The sequence below is a fragment of the Hemicordylus capensis genome, chromosome 5 (genome assembly GCF_027244095.1).
Source record: "Hemicordylus capensis ecotype Gifberg chromosome 5, rHemCap1.1.pri, whole genome shotgun sequence".
NCBI classification, from domain to species: domain Eukaryota; kingdom Metazoa; phylum Chordata; class Lepidosauria; order Squamata; family Cordylidae; genus Hemicordylus; species Hemicordylus capensis.
In genome coordinates, this window is record NC_069661.1 from 234113980 (window position 1) to 234135554 (window position 21575).

A 21575-nucleotide genomic window follows, 5' to 3' on the forward strand; every position below is an offset into this window, starting at 1 on the left:
CACTTCACGCACCACAGCACATTGTTCCCCTGCGTCGGGCATCACATAGGTTTGGGCTGCTACTGCCAAAGCCTGACCACAATGTGTCATCCTAGCTTACCAAGGATACAAGAAAGTCATCTTAACCCGGTGCATGACTTGCCTTGCAAATAAAGATAGAATCCGGAAGGGGTCTTACAGCCAAGGCACAGTGCCTGCCTTACCAGGCCTAAGATGAACAAGCAGTGTCAGCCAATATTTGTGTTTAGTTATAACTTATAACAGTCATTGTACTGTAAACTTTAATTAAAGCACAATGTTAGCCAGATCCACATACCGTAATTGTGATCTTAGTTGAACATAAAATGTTCACCATTTATAAAGGGAGTGGTACTACACGCTTTACCTTAACAAAATTGACTGTGACTGGGGAGGAAAAGCTACTCTGTGCAGTTTCCAGAAATAAAATGATCTGTTATATTTAGCACTTGTTACAACACTGGACCTTTATTTAAACCACAGTTTGAACATACAGTTCTCTCAATAACTGGCAAGCTATGGAAAGGAGAAGTAGATTCTTGCGATCTGCAGGCAAATGGAAATATATGAGAGTTATGTGTTCATGAAGTGGCTTACATGAAATTAAAACCATAGACTAGTTTCTCCAGTTCATAGTATATAATCTCACAATGAAAATGTATTCCTTGCCCTTCTGTTCTTCACTAGAACAGAGACACTTTCTGGATAAAATTCTGATCCTACTGAACTTGCACCTTATTCTTGATCCTGGAGTTTCTATCGCTCTGCTTCTCTCTTCATGAATAAGTTTGAAAACCTCAACATACATATAAGATTGGACTGCCAAACTACTTGTGAACACAAGAGTTTTGGATGGGGCACCAATAGCTTTGCCATAACAATGGTCATAAACCATACGCTAAGACATTGTCAGCTAGAAGGCATCTTTGTTCTAAGTCAGCCATGAAATGGAAGCAAGCACAACACACTAGGGATGTGCACGGTCATTATGCATGGAACCGGCTCTTCGGAACGAAAGTAGGCAGAAGTAGCTCATGCGCGTGCCTGACGTGCATGAGCTACTTCCACCTACTTCTGGTCCGAAGAGCAGACGGGGAGGCAGGGAGGTACGCAGCTGCCCCGCTGGACCAATTTTCCAACCAGCACCAGTGGGGGGAAGCAGAAGGAGGGGTAAGTTCACTCTCCCCCCACCAGGAAGTTATTCCACCTCTGCCGAACTCATCAAACCAGCTAGTGTTCAAACCTGTTTGGAGGCCCATAAAAGGGCCTCTGAACAGGTTCATGCACATCCCTACAGCACACAGCAGACATACTCTGTACCTTCCATATTTCTGTGCTTGATATATAACAAGAAGGGTCAACATGTACTGTGCATTAACACACCTAAAACATTCCATTCATCTGGTGAAATCTCTCTCTTATTTAATGTTTGGATACATGTGGGTGGGGAAGATTTAATGCTTGACATCTTGTATCCGTTATCAAAAGAGTCAAAGAATACTCGCCCACATGTTCCACAGCATTACAAGGCACCTACAGATCTCAGTCAAAGGTCTGCCACAAAGCCAAGTGTGAACAGAAGAGAGGGGAACCATTTTTGCTGCTCTCCCCTCCCTCAAAAAATTATAGAAGGCTTCCAGAAATATGTCTTTGAGGGCTGTGCAGCCCTCAGGGACATATTCCTGGAAACCAAATAGCGGGGGGGAGGGCGAGAGGGCAGCAAAATTCACTCACTCCACCTACCCAACCCCCCACACACCCAGCTGTATGGCAAGCCTCTGACTATGCTCCACAGCAGTCTCTCTACGAGGGTAGAGCTCTTACTCCACCTTCCTAATGCTGCAGAACATGTGGACCACCGTCCAGTGTGGTTGTCACAACATGCCTATGTGATCTGCCTCCTAGAAGATTCAGCCAGCTGTAAAGCAATATTAAATTGTAACTACAGTACTAGAAAATGATTTAGAAAGGAAGCTCCCCTTTTATATTTAACTCTGAATATAGTGCAGGGTATGCATAATGCCAAGCCTGCACAAGATGTGACCCTCCAAGATGAACACAGTCCACTGGCCATGTATGGCAGGTCGCCATCGACTCAAACGTCTTGGTTAGGCTATCTACCTGAGACTGCAAGAACAGAGGGATTATGACTTAGCCTATAAGAGCAAGTTTAACATAGTGGCTAAGAGACTGAGCTATGAATGAGGACTGCCCCAGTCAAATTTTGTATCTTCTATTCCGAGCAAGGGAGAGAAAGAAAGCATCCAGCTGGCAAATGAAACACCAGCTGGAATGGGTGAGGTGCTGTGCCCCCGCCTTCCATGTCAGATGTATGGCAACACAGGGGGTGTGGCCAATGCAGGAGGCAATGGGGGCAGTGGTGGCAGTCTGTCCCTGGGCCACTGGCAAGCCCCCTACACTCCAATAAGTGATCATGTATTGTGTGAACATATACGTTTGACTTGCCGATAGTCTCAGATCAGCACCAGTGTTTCCTCTAACACCGATTCCCAGATATTGTTGACTACAACTCCCATAATCCCCAAGCAAAAGTCAATGCAGCTGGGGATTCTGGGGGTTGTATAATCAACAACGTTTGGGAATCCCTGTTAGAAGGAACACAGATCAGCACCTTTTAAAGTGGTGGTTCTCTTATAATTAGCAGGGAAACAGCAACTATCTGTACTCAACTGAACACAGCATCTTCCCAGTGGCTGTTGCTGATGTCTCATGTGTGCTCTTGGTTCCTATATTCTCTCACACACAAGAAATACTTCTCAGCATGACAGACCAATAGAGAATAGAAGTGACACTTCCCAAAGCTGAAGCCTTTTGGTCAGGCTACCATAACTAGAGTGCATACGTAGGATGAAAATGAAGTACTAATTCACTTACACCAAACAAATTCCTTGGAAAGCCACAGGGTGGCAGTAATTTAAATAAGTAATACTGAGAATAGTTCTGAATAGTGTATTTCAAATATTTATATCCCACCTCTTCAAGGCTTGAGGAAGCTTCCTAAAGAAATAAGAAATGCAGTAAAAATGGAAACAGAATAAAAACAACAATCAATAAACACAATACTATCAACTGCAGAAGCAATAGAGGGCCAAGTCAGCCTTTTGGAAAAGGTAGGTTTTGCTTCCTCTCTGAAAAGCTTCAAGAACAGGCCTTGTATTGTTCTAATTGGGGAAATAGTGCCATAGTCTCAGAGCAATAGCAGTAAAGCCCAGACAAAACTCACTACTGATTTCTTGCAAGCTTACAGGGCTACATGACATACCACAACACAAACTTCGCTTGGAGAATTGCTGACAGGGAGAGAGCAGTATACTAAACCAAATTTTGCTGGATTGCTAGTTTAGAGATAATGACTTTGTTATGCATGCCAATATTCTTACTAAGAAAAAAATGTAGGTAAAGTTACCTGTGAGGTGTAAACAAAGAACAGTTGGAGAGAAAGAGGATGTGAATAAAACAAGTGTTATTAAAATTGTGACTTACATTGCATTTTCATTTCTTGGATTACTGTGAATAAATAAGAGTAATATTGAAAGAGGCTTACTTCTCAGCTGCTTGGTGAAGTCCATTCTATAAGCTTTCTTTAAAATGAAAGTTATCTACTGTTAACCTACTGCAGTAAGTTATCGGTACCACCTCTCCCTTACACCCTGTTATAATTTCCAAGATTAGATAGCCTCCATAGTTCCTTACTTTGTTCTAGCCTCCAGTCTACTGGGCTGCAATAGATTCCTGCTACCACATCACTTCCTGCCAGCAGCTTTCTGTCTGTGCAATGGAGCATGTTTGTATGTTAGTTCCACATTATGCTAGTCCCTGTGTTTCTTGCTTTCTCATTTTTCCAGCTCCATTAAGCTATATTCCTGGAAATGGCCCTTTTCTGGTCCCTCTGGACCAGAAAATATGGCTAGACCATTGGTGATTTGCCTTTCCTCAGCCAGCCTTCCTGTTTTAGAAGTTTAGTTCATGGCTGACTCTGATCTCAGCCTACTTCTCAGCCTACTTCCCACACATAAAATCCATTACTATGAAAGGCCTCAGGCAGCCCAGCAGACAGGGTGGTGTCAGTGGGTGCACTACCCCACCCAGAGTGCTGCTTCACCTCACCTAGGATTTTTAAGTGGATTTTTAAATTTGTGACATTCTTTAAATAAGGCTGGCATTGTCGTGACAGCTCATTTAAAGCGTAGGAACGTTTCATGATCAAATTACCCTATGATTACTCAATTGATCCTGAAACAACAACTTGTCAGTAACATGACATTTGAAAAGTTAAATATTAGAACTTTCTATTACGGACCAGAGTTAGACTCCACCCCTTAGACTGCTTTTCAGTTTCAATAACTATCTAGAAAGCAATTAAGAAGCATGTTTGTTTGCCTGCAATAAGTAGTGAGTAAGAATCTGTTTCTTCTGAAATCATTACAACTAACTTAACACAGAGAGAGCATCTGTGCACTAGTACTTGATTGCTCCCCTCACCCCTCTTGGTCATGGCGGCAACATTTGTGGTGCCTATTGGCCAAGCTGCAGCCCCCTATCCCCCTATCACCCGAGCCCCGCTCCTGCTCCTCCCCACAGGAGCAGAAGCAGCAGTGGTTGACCAGGCCCTTCCTTGCTGCTGCTACAGCCATGGCCGCTTGTTCCCCTCAGGCCACTGACAGACCCGGGCCGATCCCTTGACTGCCTGCCTCCCTCTGGCAATCGCCTTGGTACCCCAAACAGCAGCAGTGGTTGACTGGGCCCTTCCTTGCTGCTGCTGCCATGGCCACTCGTTCTCCTCAGGCTGCTGACAGGCTCAGGCCCATCCCTCACCTTTCTTCCCCTCCCTTCTTTTTCTCTCTTTATCCTCTACTCTCTCTTTTCCTTTCTTTCTTCCCCCCTCTTCTTTCTTCCCCCGCTCTCTCCCTGAGTTAACAGATCTTGTTCATCTTGTTTCCTCATCTAATTCACACAGCAGGAGCCTCCTTCTCCTGAAGGGACTCTTTCCTCCTTCGCAAACCCTCTCTTCGCAGACCCCTGCTTCCTATCTTTTTTACATCCATAGATTCCTCTCCTTTACAATCAAGAACATCTTCTGACCAGTAACAGTTGCATTCCATCTGAACTTACCCATCACAGGCTCCTCAATCCTATCTGCATATGGAATTCCCACTGCCCAATCACCACGATGCTTCTGCTCGCGAACTCTCGCGAGAGCTGCCACACATGGGATTAACCACGGGTACTCCTTAGAGAATTATATAGAGAGAATAGAAGATAACGAAGAGACAGAGGAAGAGAGCGCTTAAAGGAGTAATAAAGAGCTAATTTAAAGTGATCTGTAAAAACATGTACCCTAAATTACCCTTTACTCTTTTAAAGTACTTACAGGTGAAACTCAAAAAATTAGAATATCGTGCAAAAGTTCATTAATTTCAGTAATGCAAATTAAAAGGTGAAACTGATATATGAGATAGACGCATTACATGCAAAGCGAGATAAGTCAAGCCTTAATTTGTTGCAGGGTGGATTTGATTTAAATCAAATTGATTTAAATCACGATTTAAATCACGATTTAAATCACTAGCAGGGTGGATAAAAATCAAAAAAATAAGATTTAAATCAAAAAAATCAGATTTTTTATTTAAATCGGATTTTTTTTATTTAAATTGGATTTTTTTTATTTTTATCCACCCTGCTAGTGATTTAAATCGTGATTTAAATCGTGATTTAAATCAGTTTGATTTAAATCAAATCCACCCTGATTTGTTGTAATTGTGATGATCATGGCGTACAGCTCATGAGAACCCCAAATCCACAATCCCAGAAAATTAGAATATTGTGAAAAGGTTCAACAGTCTAGGCTCCAGGTGTCCCACTCCAATCAGCCAATCAATCCATAACACCTGCAAAGGGTTCCTGAGCCTTTAAATGGTCTCTCAGTCTGGTTCATTAGGAATCACAATCATGGGAAAGACTGCTGACTTGACAGTTGTGCAGAAAAACATCACTGATACCCTCCATAAGGAGGAAAAGCCTCAAAAGGTAATTGCAAAAGAAGTTGGATGTTCCCAAAGTGCTGTATCAAAGCACATTAATAGAAAGTTATGTGGAAGGGGAAAGTGTGGAAGAAAAAGGTGCACAAGCAGCAGGGATGACTGCAGCCTGGAGAGGATTGTCAGGAAAAGGCCATTCAAAAGTGTTGGGGACTTTCACAAGGAGTGGACTGAGGCTGGAGTTAGTGCATCAAGAGCCACCACACACAGACGGATCCTGGACATGGGCTTCAAATGTCGTATTCCTCTTGTCAAGCCGCTCCTGAACAACAAACAACGTCAGAAGCGTCTTACCTGGGCTCAAGAAAAAAAGAACTGGTCTGTTGCTCAGTGGTCCAAAGTCCTCTTTTCTGATGAGAGCAACTTTTGCATCTCATTTGGAAACCAAGGACCCAGAGTCTGGAGGAAGAATGGAGAGGCACACAATGCAAGATGCTTGAAGTCCAGTGTGAAGTTTCTACAGTCTATGTTGATTTGGGGAGCCATGTCATCTGCTGGTGTTGGTCCACTGTGCTTCATTAAGTCCAGGGTCAACGCAGCCGTCCATCAGGAGATTTTGGAGCACTTCATGCTTCCTTCCGCAGACGAGCTGTATGGGGTTGCTGACTTCATTTTCCAGCAGGACTTGGCACCTGCCCACACTGCCAAAAGTACCAAAACCTGGTTCAATGACCATGGGATTACTGTGCTTGATTGGCCAGCAAACTCGCCTGACCTGAACCCCATAGAGAATCTATGGGGCATTGCCAAGAGAAGGATGAGAGAAATGAGACCAAACAATGCAGAAGAGCTGAAGGCCGCTATTGAAGCATCCTGGTCTTCCATAACACCTCGGCAGTGCCACAGGCTGATAGCATCCATGCCACGCCGCATTGAGGCAGTAATTGCTGCAAAAGGGGCCCAAACCAAGTACTGAATACATATGCATGCTTATACTTTTCAGAGGTCCGATATTGTTCTATTTACAATCCTTGTTTTATTGGTTTCATGTAATATTCTAATTTTCTGGGATTGTGGATTTGGGGTTCTCATGAGCTGTACGCCATGATCATCACAATTATAACAAATTAAGGCTTGACTTATCTCGCTTTGCATGTAATGCGACTATCTCATATATCAGTTTCACCTTTTAATTTGCATTACTGAAATTAATGAACTTTTGCACGATATTCTAATTTTTCGAGTTTCACCTGTACTATATTCACATAGTGGCTAAGAGATTTTTTTTCCCCCTTAATGATGGCAAAAGGATCAAATCAGAGTCCTAGAGGAGAGAAAAACTCACTGCTGTGCTCACTGCAATTAGCTAGCTGGCCACCTAGCCTGAACTCAGCAAGGGCTCCAAATACCCCAGAGCTACACCACTTGCCCTATTATTTTTGATCTTCCCCTGAACATGTGCACAACAATATGAAAGGGTCGTTCACATAGCCCATGCATTTTGGGCTGGGGAGGGAAGAGAGGAAGGCAGGACTGGTCCTACCTTTCCCCACATGACACTACTCACTGCATCACTCACTAGGCCATGCTCCCACATGATTGCCGCTGCAGAGAGCATTGTGGCAAGAGAGAGGCCAGGTGAAGGATGCCTGGTCTCCAGGAATCCTACAATGCACTGGAATTGCAGCCATTCCCAAGGCCAGGACACACCTTTCCTCAGTCCCTATGGTAGCATGGGTTGCTGGCAGTCTGCACTGCCACATGACCAGGTGGTGGGGTAGGAGGGCACACCCTCCTACCTCACTTTTAGCCCATGTAGAAAACCCGGGCTACCTGGTGGGGGAAGTTCCAGGACTGGTCTTGATCTCAGTGCTTCACATGACCAGCCCTACCTGGGCAGGGCTGTACAAGCCCGGGTAAGGCTGGTCATGTGAATAGCCCCAATGTCTTTGGGGGGGGGGGGTTCTGGGCAAAGAAAATCTACCTAGCAACCAGAAAAAAATTCCAATTGCTTTCAACAATTAGTTTCAACAATTGGGTTGGTCCTTTAAATGGTAATCAATTAAAAAGTTTCCTCTGGTTGCCCAACAGGAAGAAAAATCTAAAGAGAAGTCAGGAACAAGAATAGAAGGAGAAACCATTAGGAGTTGTAGTATAGCCTAGTTTATTATTTATGTGGATTCTGAAATTGAGATATCTGGTCCAGTATCAAAGCCAAGCATAACATCCTTATCTCTTATGAAACAAAATATATGCCAGTCATTAATTCCTGGCGTTCATAATGAATTTTCTGATAACTTCTACCTAGCCTGTTATAGAACTTAATGCTCTTTCTTCATGGAGAAATAAAGAGGTAAAGTTGCTGCCTTGCCTTTCCCCCTCATGTCCTCCCCAGCAGTGAGAGGGGGAGAAGTTCATTTAGTTTTCTGTGCCAGCAAAATTTTTTAAAAAAAAAATTAAAATGGCAGGGCACTTTTATCCTTAAAAGGAAGGCTGGCTACAGGGTTGCCGTCAGGATGCTGAACCTATGAAGATGCACCATATCCAGTCAAAGAGTGGGATACAAATGTAATAGCAAACACAGGAAAATCTATGTATTATACTGTGTGGGCATAAATTCTCAGAGATAGAACCTTAGACCATGTTTTCAGTTTAGTCATATAGGTATTTCCTTTATTTTAGTAATGCTCTCTTTGTAAAGGTAATTACTGTGAATAAGTATAAATCCACAGAATATTCCTCAGATGAACTGGAAGGAAAAACAATGTTTCAAAAGTTAGACCATGGTATTTAATAATGTGTTAAATTATTAAATATTTATTAAATACACTCCAACTTCCTTAAACCAGAATAAAACCACCAGTACCAGGACAAATTTATGCCTACCACAGTAAGCATAAAATCATATTTAAACTGGTTGTTCTCTGAATTGCTAATTCTGCAGAAATTTAATAGCTCTTTTCCCAACTACAAAAATGAAGCATTTGATTGATACTATACAATATCACAGCTCCCCTGAACTATAGCAAGACATTTAAAATAAATAAATAATGGACATCTGCTTGTCTTGCTGAACTCTAAGAGGAAAATTAAGTAATGATCATGTTTGCCACCAGAGGTACTAGGGGTGTCAAACAACAATGGAGACTTTTAAAAATAATTAATCACCTGACTTCTCCATTAATTGTTCAATAAAATGCTGACATATTAACACCTCAGGATAGGTGCCTTTTTCAAGGATACTGAAGTAAGGGCATAGTTTATCTCAGTGTAAGATAATTTGCATTTCAGTTCACAAAAATGGCCAGCCATTGTTTGAGGGAAAGGCTATTGTTTCATAGTTTTTGTTTGTTTCATCTTGGAATGTAGAATGCAAAATGATCTTTATTATAGTGGAACATAAGGGCCAAAGTGGCTTCAAAAGCTGAACAATTTCAAACCCTAGCAGTATGATTGCCATTGATGACAAGGAAGACCCAGAGTGGGCACTCATGCCAGCAGTTCACACAGGGCACTTCTAGCTAATGAGAAACTACACACCTGCTCAATGCTGACCCCAAACACCCCAGCCTCCACCACTGCCTTCTGTCTCCCACCAGTACTGGTGTTGGGGCTCCCCTCAGTCTAAGTAACTTCTTAGCAGCAGCAGAGTCTTCCTACCCTGCACTACCCATCACACCACTTCACTGGCCGGTGCTGGTCAAATAAAAGAACAAGTTGTTCTAGTAAGAACTACTGCCTACTTTCCTTGCACTGTGTCTACATCTGGACTAAATATGGTGCGAATCAAGGTCCACAAGTTAGTTCTCTTGCACCTCAAATGTTCATGTGTCTGCCATCTTGTATCAGGGTGGATGCCATCATTACAAACTACACCATTGAGGTGTCCCTGTGTGTCACGCACTACAGCTATTCCAAATTTGGTTCATATCAGTTAGACAGTCCTCAAGTTAGTGTACTTGTGCCTCAAAAGTTTATGTATCTGCCCTCTTAGATTAGAGTGGGTGACATCATCACAAACTACATCATTGGGGCACGGGGGCTACACCTATGTGTCCATTCAGCTGTAGCAAATTTGGTTCAAATCAGTTAGACTCTCCAAACGTTAGTCCACTTGCGTCTCAACTTCCGCCATCTTGAATCAGGGTGGATGTCATCATCACAAAGTATACTGCTGAGGTGTCCCTGTGTGTCACTCACTGCAACTGTACCTAATTTGGTTCAAATCAGTTAGGCAGTCCACAAGTTAGCCCACTTGTGCCACAAACATTCATGCATCTGCCATCTTGGATTGAAGTAGATGACATCATGACAAATTACACCATTGAGGTATCCCTGTGTCCATACAGCTGCAGCAAATTTGGATCTAATCGGTTAAGCAGTTCACAAGCTAGCCCACTTGCGCCTCACAAGTTTACACATCTGCCATCTTGAATCGCTGTGGATAACATCATCACAAACAATCCCACTGAAGTGTCCCTACGTGTCACTCACGACAACTGTACCAAATTTGGTTCAAATGGGTTAGGCAGTCCACAAATTAGCCTGCTTGCGCCTCAGATGTTCACACAGCTGCGATCTTGAATTGGAGTGGATCACACACCATGCCATTAGGGCATCACTACATGTCCCAACAGCTGTAGCAAATTTGGTTCAACTCGGTTAGGCGGTTCACAAGTTAGCCCACTTGCACCTCAAAAGTTTACGCATCCGCCATCTTGGATTGGGGTGGATGACATTATCACAAACTATGTCATTGAGATGTCCCTATGTGTCCCTACAACTGTACCCAATTAGGTTCATATTGGTCCAGGCATTGCGAAGTTGATAGGGGGACACACATAGACACACAGGCACACACACAGAATGCCGGAAAATAAGCTAGAAACAGAAAGTGCAGGTATATTTTCATCCCAATTTCCAGTCTAAACTTACTATACAAACTAAGAATGCAACTTCTAATTGATTTAATTGGGAAAGTAATCAACTAACATTTTAATAACATATTGAAATTCTTTCCTGCCTGATTAATTGGTGAGGATGAGATTGTGCAGCCAGAACCAAGCTCACCTCCCTATCCACTGACTGGATTGCATTGATTGCTAGGCATTAAGGTATTATTATAGCTTCTTTAGAACCAGCAGCTGCACCTAGGACTGTAAGAGGATCGGTGGGGGAGGGGGGGCGGTGTCTGGCTTGCTCTTGTGCCTTTAACAGTAGCATGATGTGCAGAAATTACCAAGTGAAGCTTTCCTCAGCATAAACATTATTCCTATTCTGCATATCAGGTTATTATTAAAGACAAGGCTACAGTAGTCAGTTGAAAAGCTGGCAACACTAGTAGCAGCTCATGTCCTCCCCCAAGCGGCTCAGACCCTAATCTCTCCCCTATGTCCTGCCCCAAATTCTGTCCATTCAGACCCTTCTCACATAATTCACCCCAGGTCCCTCTGCCATTCTTCCCGGTAACAGAACCCCTCTTTATGTGCATCTGCAAAAAAGATGCATGCAAACTTTCCTGAAGGGTGGTGCCCAAAAGCCTTTATATTCTTCCATTTGGATTTTTGGCAATGTGTAGGACTTTTACTCACTTAAGGGAGAAACTGACAACAATTGTACTTTCAAGGACAGCACATTTTTGGAAACATGATGTGACAACTGTTCTTTATGACCACCATTACATTCCTGAATCATTTAGAGCTATAAAATGCAGACCAGTGATCACTCTGGTGTGCTTTATGTCACCTTATACACTTCCTGTTTGAGAGCCCTATTGATATCGGCCATTGTTCAGGCTGCATGTATCAGCCATTACTTTGGCAACAGCCAAGGTGATGCTGACTCACTCTCCCGGCTCTCCCCCATCCTCTGCTGCTCTTCCCCACCTCCACTCCCCAAGATGCTCTCAGATTCATAATCCTCCTGTCGCTTGCAATGCTGCTCTGCTCTTTACAAACGACATGAGGGGGGAAATCAATAGCAGTTCTTTAAAACATTCCACACCAAGACATTTCTTATTCCTGCATGCACTGCAGATTAACATCCTGCTGCTATTTAAGTTTGCTACCCTGAACCTAAACACCTGAGGCAGCATACCTGCTTTCTATGCAATCACTGCATCACCAGCAAATATCATATTTTGTTCGAACACAGAAGCCTGAACACTGTGCAGTTACCAGAAAACTCAGGGCAGCTTCACCCAGGCCCCCACAATTCCACCATGGGCTGCCCACACCTTTCCTGTCAAATTTCATAAGGCTTTGCATTTCTGAAAACATAGGATAAACATATTTCTCAGACAATCAACAACAACAAATAATTAAATCAAGTATGTACATCTAGAGCAAGGGTTCTTGACCTCGAGTCATCATATGTTGTTGGACTACAATTACCAGCATCTCCAGCCACAATGGCCTTTAGATTATGGGAGTTGTAGTCCAACAACTGGGGATCCTTTTGGTAAAATCCTGGTCTCCTTTCGGTGAAAACAAAAAGGAGTCTTGCAATACATTAAACAGATTTATTGTGACATAAGATTTTATGGACTACAGCCACTTCATCAGATGCATGAAGAACATCCTCATTGGGCAAATATATATGTGTGTATATATATATATATATATAGAGAGAGAGAGAGAGAGAGAGAGAGAGAGAGAGAGAGAGAGAGATCCAAAGGGCACTGCTAGCAGGCAATGAGGCGTGTCACACAATTGCTGTGAAGCGCCTCAATAAGGTCTGCAGGAAGACTGGGCTTAGCCCGTTCTCCCCACGGACGATTGGCAGCGGAGCCCTGAGCGGCCGGATCAGCCACCCACACGACTGCCAGCTCCATCACGGAGCCAGCGGGGGCTGCAAAGATTGGGGGTCGTGCGGCCCCCAGAAGTCTCAGGATGCCCTGCATAAGTGTGCAGGGCATCCTGGAGAGACCTCCGAGCCCTGGAGGGGGGATCTACTCATGTGTCACTGCGCACTGCGGCAACACATGAGCAACTAAATGAGGTTAATGGAGCACTTGCTCCATTAACCACATTTAGGGGGAGGGTGTTTTAGGCAGACCAGCCACCTTGGAAGCACCGTTCCCACAATCAATGGAAAGCGGGCTAAGCTCCCTTAGCCCACTTTCCATTGATCATGGGAATAGCCTCATAGGCATCTATCCTGCTAGAGAACAAGCAGATGAATAAGACCCTGATGATATGGCAGATGTTCCCTACGCTGGGAACTAGACAGGGAGTGTGCGTCCTTGTTGGTTCTGCTGGACCTCTCAGTGGCATTCAGTACCATCGACCATGGTATCCTTCTGGACCGCCTCTTGAGTATGGGAATCAGAGTGACTCCAGTTCTTTCTTGGGAGGAGTTCCAGAAGGTGGTGCTAGAGGACTATTGCTCGGCTCCATGGCCATTGGCCTGTGGGGTCCCACAGCATTCCATTTTATCCCCCATGCTGTTTAATATCTACATAAAACAGCTGGGAGAGGTCATCCGGGGACTTGGACTGAGTTGTCAGCAATATGCGGATGACACTCAGCTCTATCTCTCCTTGTCACCTGATCCTAGGGAGGCAGTGGATGTCCTGAATCAGGAGCTGGAGGCCGTGATAGGTTGGATGTAGGTTAATAAACTGAGACTTAATCCAGACAAGATGGAGGCACTGTTGGTCAGTAGGAGAGCCAGTTGGGATGAGGACATTCTACCAGTTCTGGATGGGGTTGCATTCCCCTTGAAGGAGCAAGTACATAGCTTGGAGGTATTGCTGGACCCAGCTCTGCTTTTGGAAGCTCAGGTGGGGGCGGTGGACAGGGGTACCTTTGCATAGCTTTGGCTAGTGCGCCAGCTGTGTCCCTTTCTTGAGAAGACATGGTCCACAGTTACCCATGCCTTAGTCACCTCACAGATGGATTACTGCAACATGCTCTACGTGGGGCTGCCCTTAAAGAATATTTGGAAACTGCAGTTAGTGCAAAATGTGGCAGGAGGATTTTATTTGGAGCTGCATGCTGGGATCACATACCGCCCATTTTGAAAGAGCTGCACTGGTTACCAGTTTGTTTCTGGGTCTAATTCAAGGTGCTGATTTTGACCTTTAAAGCCCTTAATGGTTTGGGCCCTGGATACCTGGAGGAACTGCCTGCTCCCAAGGATTGCTGCCCGCTTGATGAGATCATCTGAGGGGGGCTCTGCTCCAGGTGCCAGCAATGAGGGAGGCTTGACTGTCATGCACACTGGACAGGGCCTTCTCTGTTGCTGCTCCCAGACTCTGGAATGTTCTCCCAGTGGCTATTCACTCCTCGGTCTCTATCACAGTTTTTAGAAAGCATTTGAAATCTTGGCTTTTTACCCAGGCTTTTATATGATTGTCCCTTCTCCTGCTTCTTTGTATTTTGTATGGTTTTTATGCTTGTATTTTAAATCTTTTTAGTCAGATCTATGTTTTTATAGTTTAGCTTATATTTTAATTGTATAGTCTTGTTTTAGTTTTTGAGTGAACCGCCTTGGGATTGTTTTAATGAAAGGAGGTATTTAAATTGAAGAATAAATATAAATAAAATGTTAAGTTACCACCTCTTAGCTGTTCTGAATGGTCACTGTGCTTTTCTTGAATTCATAGGAACTTTGCAAAGAAATGCCCTAGACTGCAACTCTTGCATTTCATGGCCTTTGGACCCAACAGTTCACTTTTTAAGGGCTACTTTACAGTAGACTTATGAGATCACTCGGTATTCTGTGTGTCCATCCATGTGTGCCCCCCCCATCAACTTCGCAATGCCTGGACCAATATGAATCAAATCGGGTACAGTTGTAGGGACACATAAGAATACCTCAATAGCATAGTTTGTGATGAAATCATCCCCCCCAATTCAAGATGGCAGACACATAAACGTTTGAGTCACAAGTGAACTAAATGTGAACTACCTAACTGATTTAGACCAAATTTAGTCCAGTTGTAGGGATAGCGAAAGGAAAGTAGGCAGATTAGTTCTTACTAGAACAACTTGTTTTCTCTGTACCTGTGTATATATATGCCTGCCAATTGAAGTACAGTTGAAGAATCTAATGAACTGGCTCTAGCCCATGAGAACTTATGCTACAATAAATATTAGGGCTTTAAGGTACCACAAGAAACTTGTTTTTGTTGTGACTATGGCTACCCCTCCATGTATATGGTGTTCCCATCAGCAAATAATCCTTTAAGTATAAACCTTAGAGACACATGAAGCTATTCCCACTGATGCCAAAATGCTGAACACATTTTATTTCTCAAAGGAAAAAGATAGAAGACAGACAAGAGATCATTTTTAATTTCTGCCAAACACAAATTGTACATGTTGTACAATTTAGGTATCCATGTTCATACATTAGAAGAAAAAATCCAAAAGCTACAGCAAGGTGATACAGTAATTAGAATCAACTGTGACAGCATTGGGACCAACTGTGACATTATAGAGATCCTAATAAAGGTATTACCATACTGCAGCTGATGCATTCTGAAAGTATTCTTATAACTGGGTTGAGTGTCTCCTGAAGTGTTACCCACTGCAAATACAGACCACAAAACATTAAATATAGCAACTATTTTAATACAGCCTTTAAAAGGTGCATCTATATTTCTAAACAAATGTTCTCCATGTGACAATAGTCTAAGAATCTTAAATTGGATGGATCCAGATGTTGAATTAATTTTGAACCGAGTTACATTCAGAAATGCTTAGAAATGGTGCTACTGTTAAGATAAATAAATTCTGCTCAAGGTGGTTAAATGTACTTGTCCCTGACATGCTTTTTCTCAAAAAACAACAACCACCCATATCCTTAGGAGGTCTCTTAATATTTGAGCATATTAGTATGCAATGATATTGACTGATCCCTACAAGTCCATCTAAGGCCAAGCGTAGAACCTATCTAGCCTTGCTGCCACATAGGGTGCTCATATCTTGTATCTAAGAAATAGGACAAAGTAACTAGCATAACTTATCCACCGTAAGCCCTTGGGATAGGGCAGGCAAGCCATCTAATTAAATAAAGTAAATAATGAATTATGAATAAGTATCTTGCATTCCATGGACCACTGGGTATGGAAAGAAATAAGATACAAACAACTTTGCATGGGTTCACATGTAATGCAAAACCATGATGGAACCATGGTCTAGCGTTACTAGCACAAGCATTAGACTCATGTGCTCCCAACTCCCCTTTGAACAACAGCGGAGGAAATTTGCTGCTTCTGTTCCTGATTTAAAACAACGTGCAATTTGCCATTATGTCCAAACTTGCCAAATCACAGCTTGTTCTAACCAGTTGTGAACAAGCCAGGCTATCAAACTAGAAGGAGATAGGGGCTGCATATAGGGATACAAATGTTTCAAATAATGATGTATTAAATTAAAATTATTGGCTGACATTCAGAGCAAGGAAGTGCTGGTGCAGCTAGAGGAGCAGACTAACTGCACTGGTGTATCAGGGAAGGGGCCATTTTTTATGATCTCCCTTTCCCAGGGAAGTCCTCTTTGCCACCTGAAATGCGCCCCTGAGGATTGCACAGTCCATGGGCACATATTTTTGGGTGACACAGAGGACTTCCTGTGGAAGGGGAAGTCATCAAAAATTGCCCCTTCCCTGATGCACTAGCACAGTTAGTCTTGAAGAGCTACTAATCTGCTTCTCTCGCTGTACCAACAAGGAACTATCTTCTATTGCTATGTAAGCCACTTTGACAACTTTTTTGTTGTTAAAAAGCAGTATACTGTATGAATAATAATCCTGACTAATACTGTGCTGGTGTGATGAACAAAGATGCATCCACACAAGGCCACGTAGCTGAGCAAATGCTCAAAGTCAATCTCTTGCACTCTTGGTCCACTTGGCAACATGGACAACAGACTTGAATCACTCCTTCCAACATATATGAGCTGAGGAAGAGGTTTCATAGCAGGAGGCATGCAACAGGTTACACAAGCTTTGCCAGTTGCACCAGTGCAACACTAGTCTGGAATGCAAATTTCTAACTTAGCAGAACTAGCTAGTGCAACATCCTTGCACTAACATAACATGTTTGCACTAGTGCAACATTAATATGGATGTCAGTCAATAAATAAATTTTAGGTATAATGTAACTTAGCCAAATGAAACTTTGGAATGGAGGTTCCATTCCTAGTTGCTAACTTTAGCTGAGTGATGACATTAGCAGAGTCCCACAATTTTTGCTCCTCTCTTTGCCTTTTGTAAAAATAGTGGTTCATACTTATTAAAGACATATTCAAATGAATTGTAAATAGTTATTTGAAATGTTTGTTCTACTTCTGTCACCTCTCTGCCCAAAGACACCCAAGCCAATGTACTACATTAAATCTGACAGTAGTTATATTTAATGTTTTTATCTAATGATTTTATTTAAATCATTTTAATATAAATCACATGAAAAATCAGTTTTAAAATGTTTCTTCATCTCTCACAGGCTAGGTTCAAAATTGCCTTTAGTGTCATAGATGTTTTGAAGCCCTATTCTGATTTTATATTTATGTTGTGTCTTTGAAAATATTCATATCTTTGCTTCCTTTTATGCGACCTAGTTTTAGAACATATTTTTTAAAATATCAGTCAGAGGCAGTTCACAATGGAGCTATTTCTTCTGACTGGCAGAACACCACATGGTTTCAACCTCAGTCACAAGTCTTGTGATCTTTTCTGGTGTCTTTTGAAGACTGTGCTTCTCAAAAGCGAAGAATCGCTGCCTTTGTTTCAAGCAGAACATTCTTAACTGCTGCAGCCACTGAAGATATCAGCAGTATCAGTCCAATAGCTCATAAGGCCCATTATTAAGAAAGCCAAAATAGTTTCATTCTATAAATCCCAGAATTTAAAGACTTCCTCCAAGCCAATGACTTTGATTTACATGGGGTTGCCATACAAGCAGGGTCTTCTCTATGTATTTCAGTGTTGAAGCTGGGTTAGTTTTCTTGGCTATATGTTCCATTACTGACTGCTCTTATGGATAGGAAAATATTTTCTAATGTTTAACCTAAATCTACCCCTGAAATCATTAAGGACGCTCTTGTGTACACAGGAACGTAGGTGCCTCTGGACTGGACTACCTGGGTTTATAACCTTGCTACCTATGCATATCTGGGTATCTTTTCTTTGGTCAGACAATGACAAAATGAAGAGACTTCTGCATTTTTTTAAAAGGATAGGTGAGTTCCATTTGAGACAACTGCATCAGATACGGGTGGCAAGACAATGTAATGAGCACCATACAACGAATATCAACAGTAAACATAACTGGCATCAATAGAACCATGGATGTTCTTTACACATAATCCAACTGGCATCAATAGAACCATGGATGTTCTTTACACACAGATAATGGTGCAGCCATAACGCATGAATATTAACTCAAAGAACTAAGTAGTCAAGTATCAAGAATCACAGTCCACCAAAATACTGTACAAGATGTCAGCTATAAATGGGATGCTGTGTCCAGTTTCCACTGGTGCAAGTACTGGGACAGCAGCAGCCCTCTGCAAACATTCATAGGACTGGGTTGTAAGAAAGCAAACATATTAATGTCTGAACACACATACTATATAGGTCATGACACCACTAAGCAGACAAGGAATGAATATATATATATATATATACAGTATATATATATAAACTTGTGAAGGCAACACTAGACTATTCACTATAATGTAACACTAAAAATACTTAAATAAAATATCCTTCTTAAAATAATAATTCAATAGCTACTGCTTTCATGATCCATGCCTCTATTATTCAAATAATATGATATAAATTTCCTTTTATCTCCCATATAGTCCCAGTCCATTGTAGCCCTTTGTTTTCTACTATAAATCATGCACACAAAATTTGGCTACAATGAAGATGAAGCACGGAGACAGGACTTCTCTTTTCTTTGGATTGCTTTTAGCCTTTTGACCTTGCCATGCTGCAGTTTTCACTGATAGAACAATACAACATGCTTATATCCATAGCAAGTATGCAGGAACTGATGGGTGTCAAAATACGCACCAGTTAGGAAAACTGATTGTTCGCAGTTGCTTGCTATTATTAAATACTATACACACCTTGTAAAGGACAATCATCTCTCCACAATTCACATATAACTACTCATTTCACAAAGAATGTTTTAAAGCTTCTGACATTTCTCTTAAAATGTGTTATTTTCCACAATTCATAAAGACACCGGGTAATTAACTACCATCTATACAAAGATGTGAAGCTAAGTGACTAACGTGAATGATTTCCCTCACAAACCTGTGAACTGCACATCTATAAAAGCAGTTGACTGATGAGGCCAAATGAAATTACTACATATTCAGCCAATCATTTGCATGACTTTGCTGTTGTAGGAGCAGATTTGCTAGAAATATTGCAAACTCTGTAGCAAAATGCGACAATAGTCACAAGGTTTAAGAGGAAATAAAGGGAGGGGAATACAGAAGGAACAGTGCTCTCTCTATAGGAGACAATTCATCCAAAACTACTTTTAAAAGCCCCAGGTTGCAGTCCAGCTCTGCTGAAAGCAGAGTCTTCTAGTTTACTACAATAGAATGAATACTAGTATATACCTGTACCTTCCTACTTAACTTCTTCAAAAACACGAAGGGCGTAGGAACACAGGAAGCTGCCATATACTAAGTCAGACCATTGGTCTATCTAGCTCAGTATTGTCTACACAGACTGGCAGCGGCTTCTCCAAGGTTGCAAGCAGGAATCTCTCTCAGCCCTATCTTAGAGATGCCAGGGAGGAAACTTGGAACCTTCTGCTCTTCCCAGAGCAGCTCTATCCCCTGAAGGGAATATCTTACAGTGCTCATACATATAGTCTCCCATTCATATGCAACCAGGGCAGACCCTGCTTAGCTAAGGGGACAAGTCATGCTTGCTACCACAAGACCAGCTCTGTATGATAATACCAACTCTGTATGATAATTTTCATACATAATTGTATGAAAATGAAATACCAACCATCTTCTATCAATGGGCTACTGAAAATTACTAAATGTGGTCATCTACAGAGGCCTTTCTTGATGTCTCCACCTGAGGTAAAGTGGTGTCTACCAGGCAACAAGCATGATAGGGACTTGATAGATCTTCTTGTTCTGGATGGGGTTGCACTCCCCCTGAAGGAACAGCTACATAACTTGTAAGTGCTTCTGGACCCAGGCCTCACTCTGGTTTCTCAGGCTGAGGCCATGGACAGGAACGCTTTCTATCAACTTTGGTTGATACAACAGCTGTGTCTGATCCTTAATGATCTCAGAACTGTGGTGCACTCTCTGGTAACCTCTAGGTTTGACTGCTCCAATGCACTCTACATGGGGCTGCCTTTGTATGTAGTTCGAAAACTTCAGTTGGTTCAAAATGCAGCGGCTAGACTGGTCTCCAGAGCGTCTTGGAGAGACCATATTACGCCTGTTTTAAAGCAACTGCATTGGCTGCCAATATTTTTCCAGGGAAATATAAAGTGCTGGTAATTACCTTTAAAGCCCTAAATGGCTTAGGATTGGGTCACCTGGGAAGCACCTCCTTCTGCATGATCCCCACCTCACATTGAGAGAGGTCTGTCTCCATATACCGCCAGCTCATCGGGCAGTGAATCGGGAGCGGGCCTTCTCTGTAGTCGCTCCTAGGCTGTGGAATGCGTTTCCTATAGACATTTGTGGTTTAACATCTTTACCAGACTTCAAAAAAGCCCTTAAGACACTTTTTTTAGCCAGGCTTTTAGTAATTTCTGAGTTTTAAAATTTTAATTGCTGTTTAGATTTTTTAATTGTGATTTCTGAATGTGTTAGATTTTTAAAAAATTCTTGTTTTAATAGCTTATCTTGTTTGTCTTTGTGAACCACCTGAGGTCAGGCAGTATATTAAATACATACATACATACACCCTTCTGCCTAGATATGTTCACCTTGCACCTTCACTATTATCTTTAGTAGGAACATAGGAAGCTGCCTTATACTGAGTCAGACCGTTGGTGCATTTAGCTCAGTATTGTCTGACTGGGGAAGGCTCTCCAAGGTTTCAGGCAGGAGTTTTTCCCAGCCCTACCTGGAAAAACCAGGGATTGAACCTGGAACCTTCTGCATGAAAGCAAATGCTTTACCAATGAGCTACAGCCCAATCCCCAAAGGGAAAAATCTCAGAGCAGATAGTGCTCACATATATTTTATTTTTATTTACACTTATATCCCGCTCTTCAGCAAAAGGGGACAATTCATGTTTGCTACTGCAAGACCAGCTCTCTGCCCTTTCAGACTCCAATGAAGTCTTTCCTATTAACTCAGACTTTTAACAGTATTTATGATCCCTTTATTTATTGCATCTTAACTGGTTTCAGCTGCTGTCCTAGTATGGCTATTGTTTCGTTGTTTTGCTGTTTTTGTTATGCTATTGTCTGTTGCCCTTATTTCCTGTACTGATTTTTTTGTTTGCAAGCTGCCTTGAAGGATTCTTCAAGTCAAAAGACAGGGCATACGTTTCTTAAATAAATGCTTGTCAAATTTCTCTATAATAATTGACAACTTGCAGTTTAGCACT

The 21575-nt window shown here is 42.2% G+C and overlaps 1 protein-coding gene across 17 annotated transcripts in view; it reads right to left on the reverse strand.

The window, feature by feature from the left end:
• Nucleotides 1-21575, reverse strand: part of BICD1 (BICD cargo adaptor 1) — a 191341-nt gene that overhangs the window by 159496 nt on the left and 10270 nt on the right. The window contains exon 1 of one of the 17 annotated variants that reach the window (XM_053257271.1): nt 3584-3729. The exons of the other annotated variants lie outside the window; for them this stretch is intronic. The gene's annotated coding sequence lies outside the window, so the exon portion shown is untranslated. Of the gene's footprint in view, nt 1-3583; nt 3730-21575 lie in introns of those variants that run through there. 17 annotated transcript variants of the gene reach the window in all.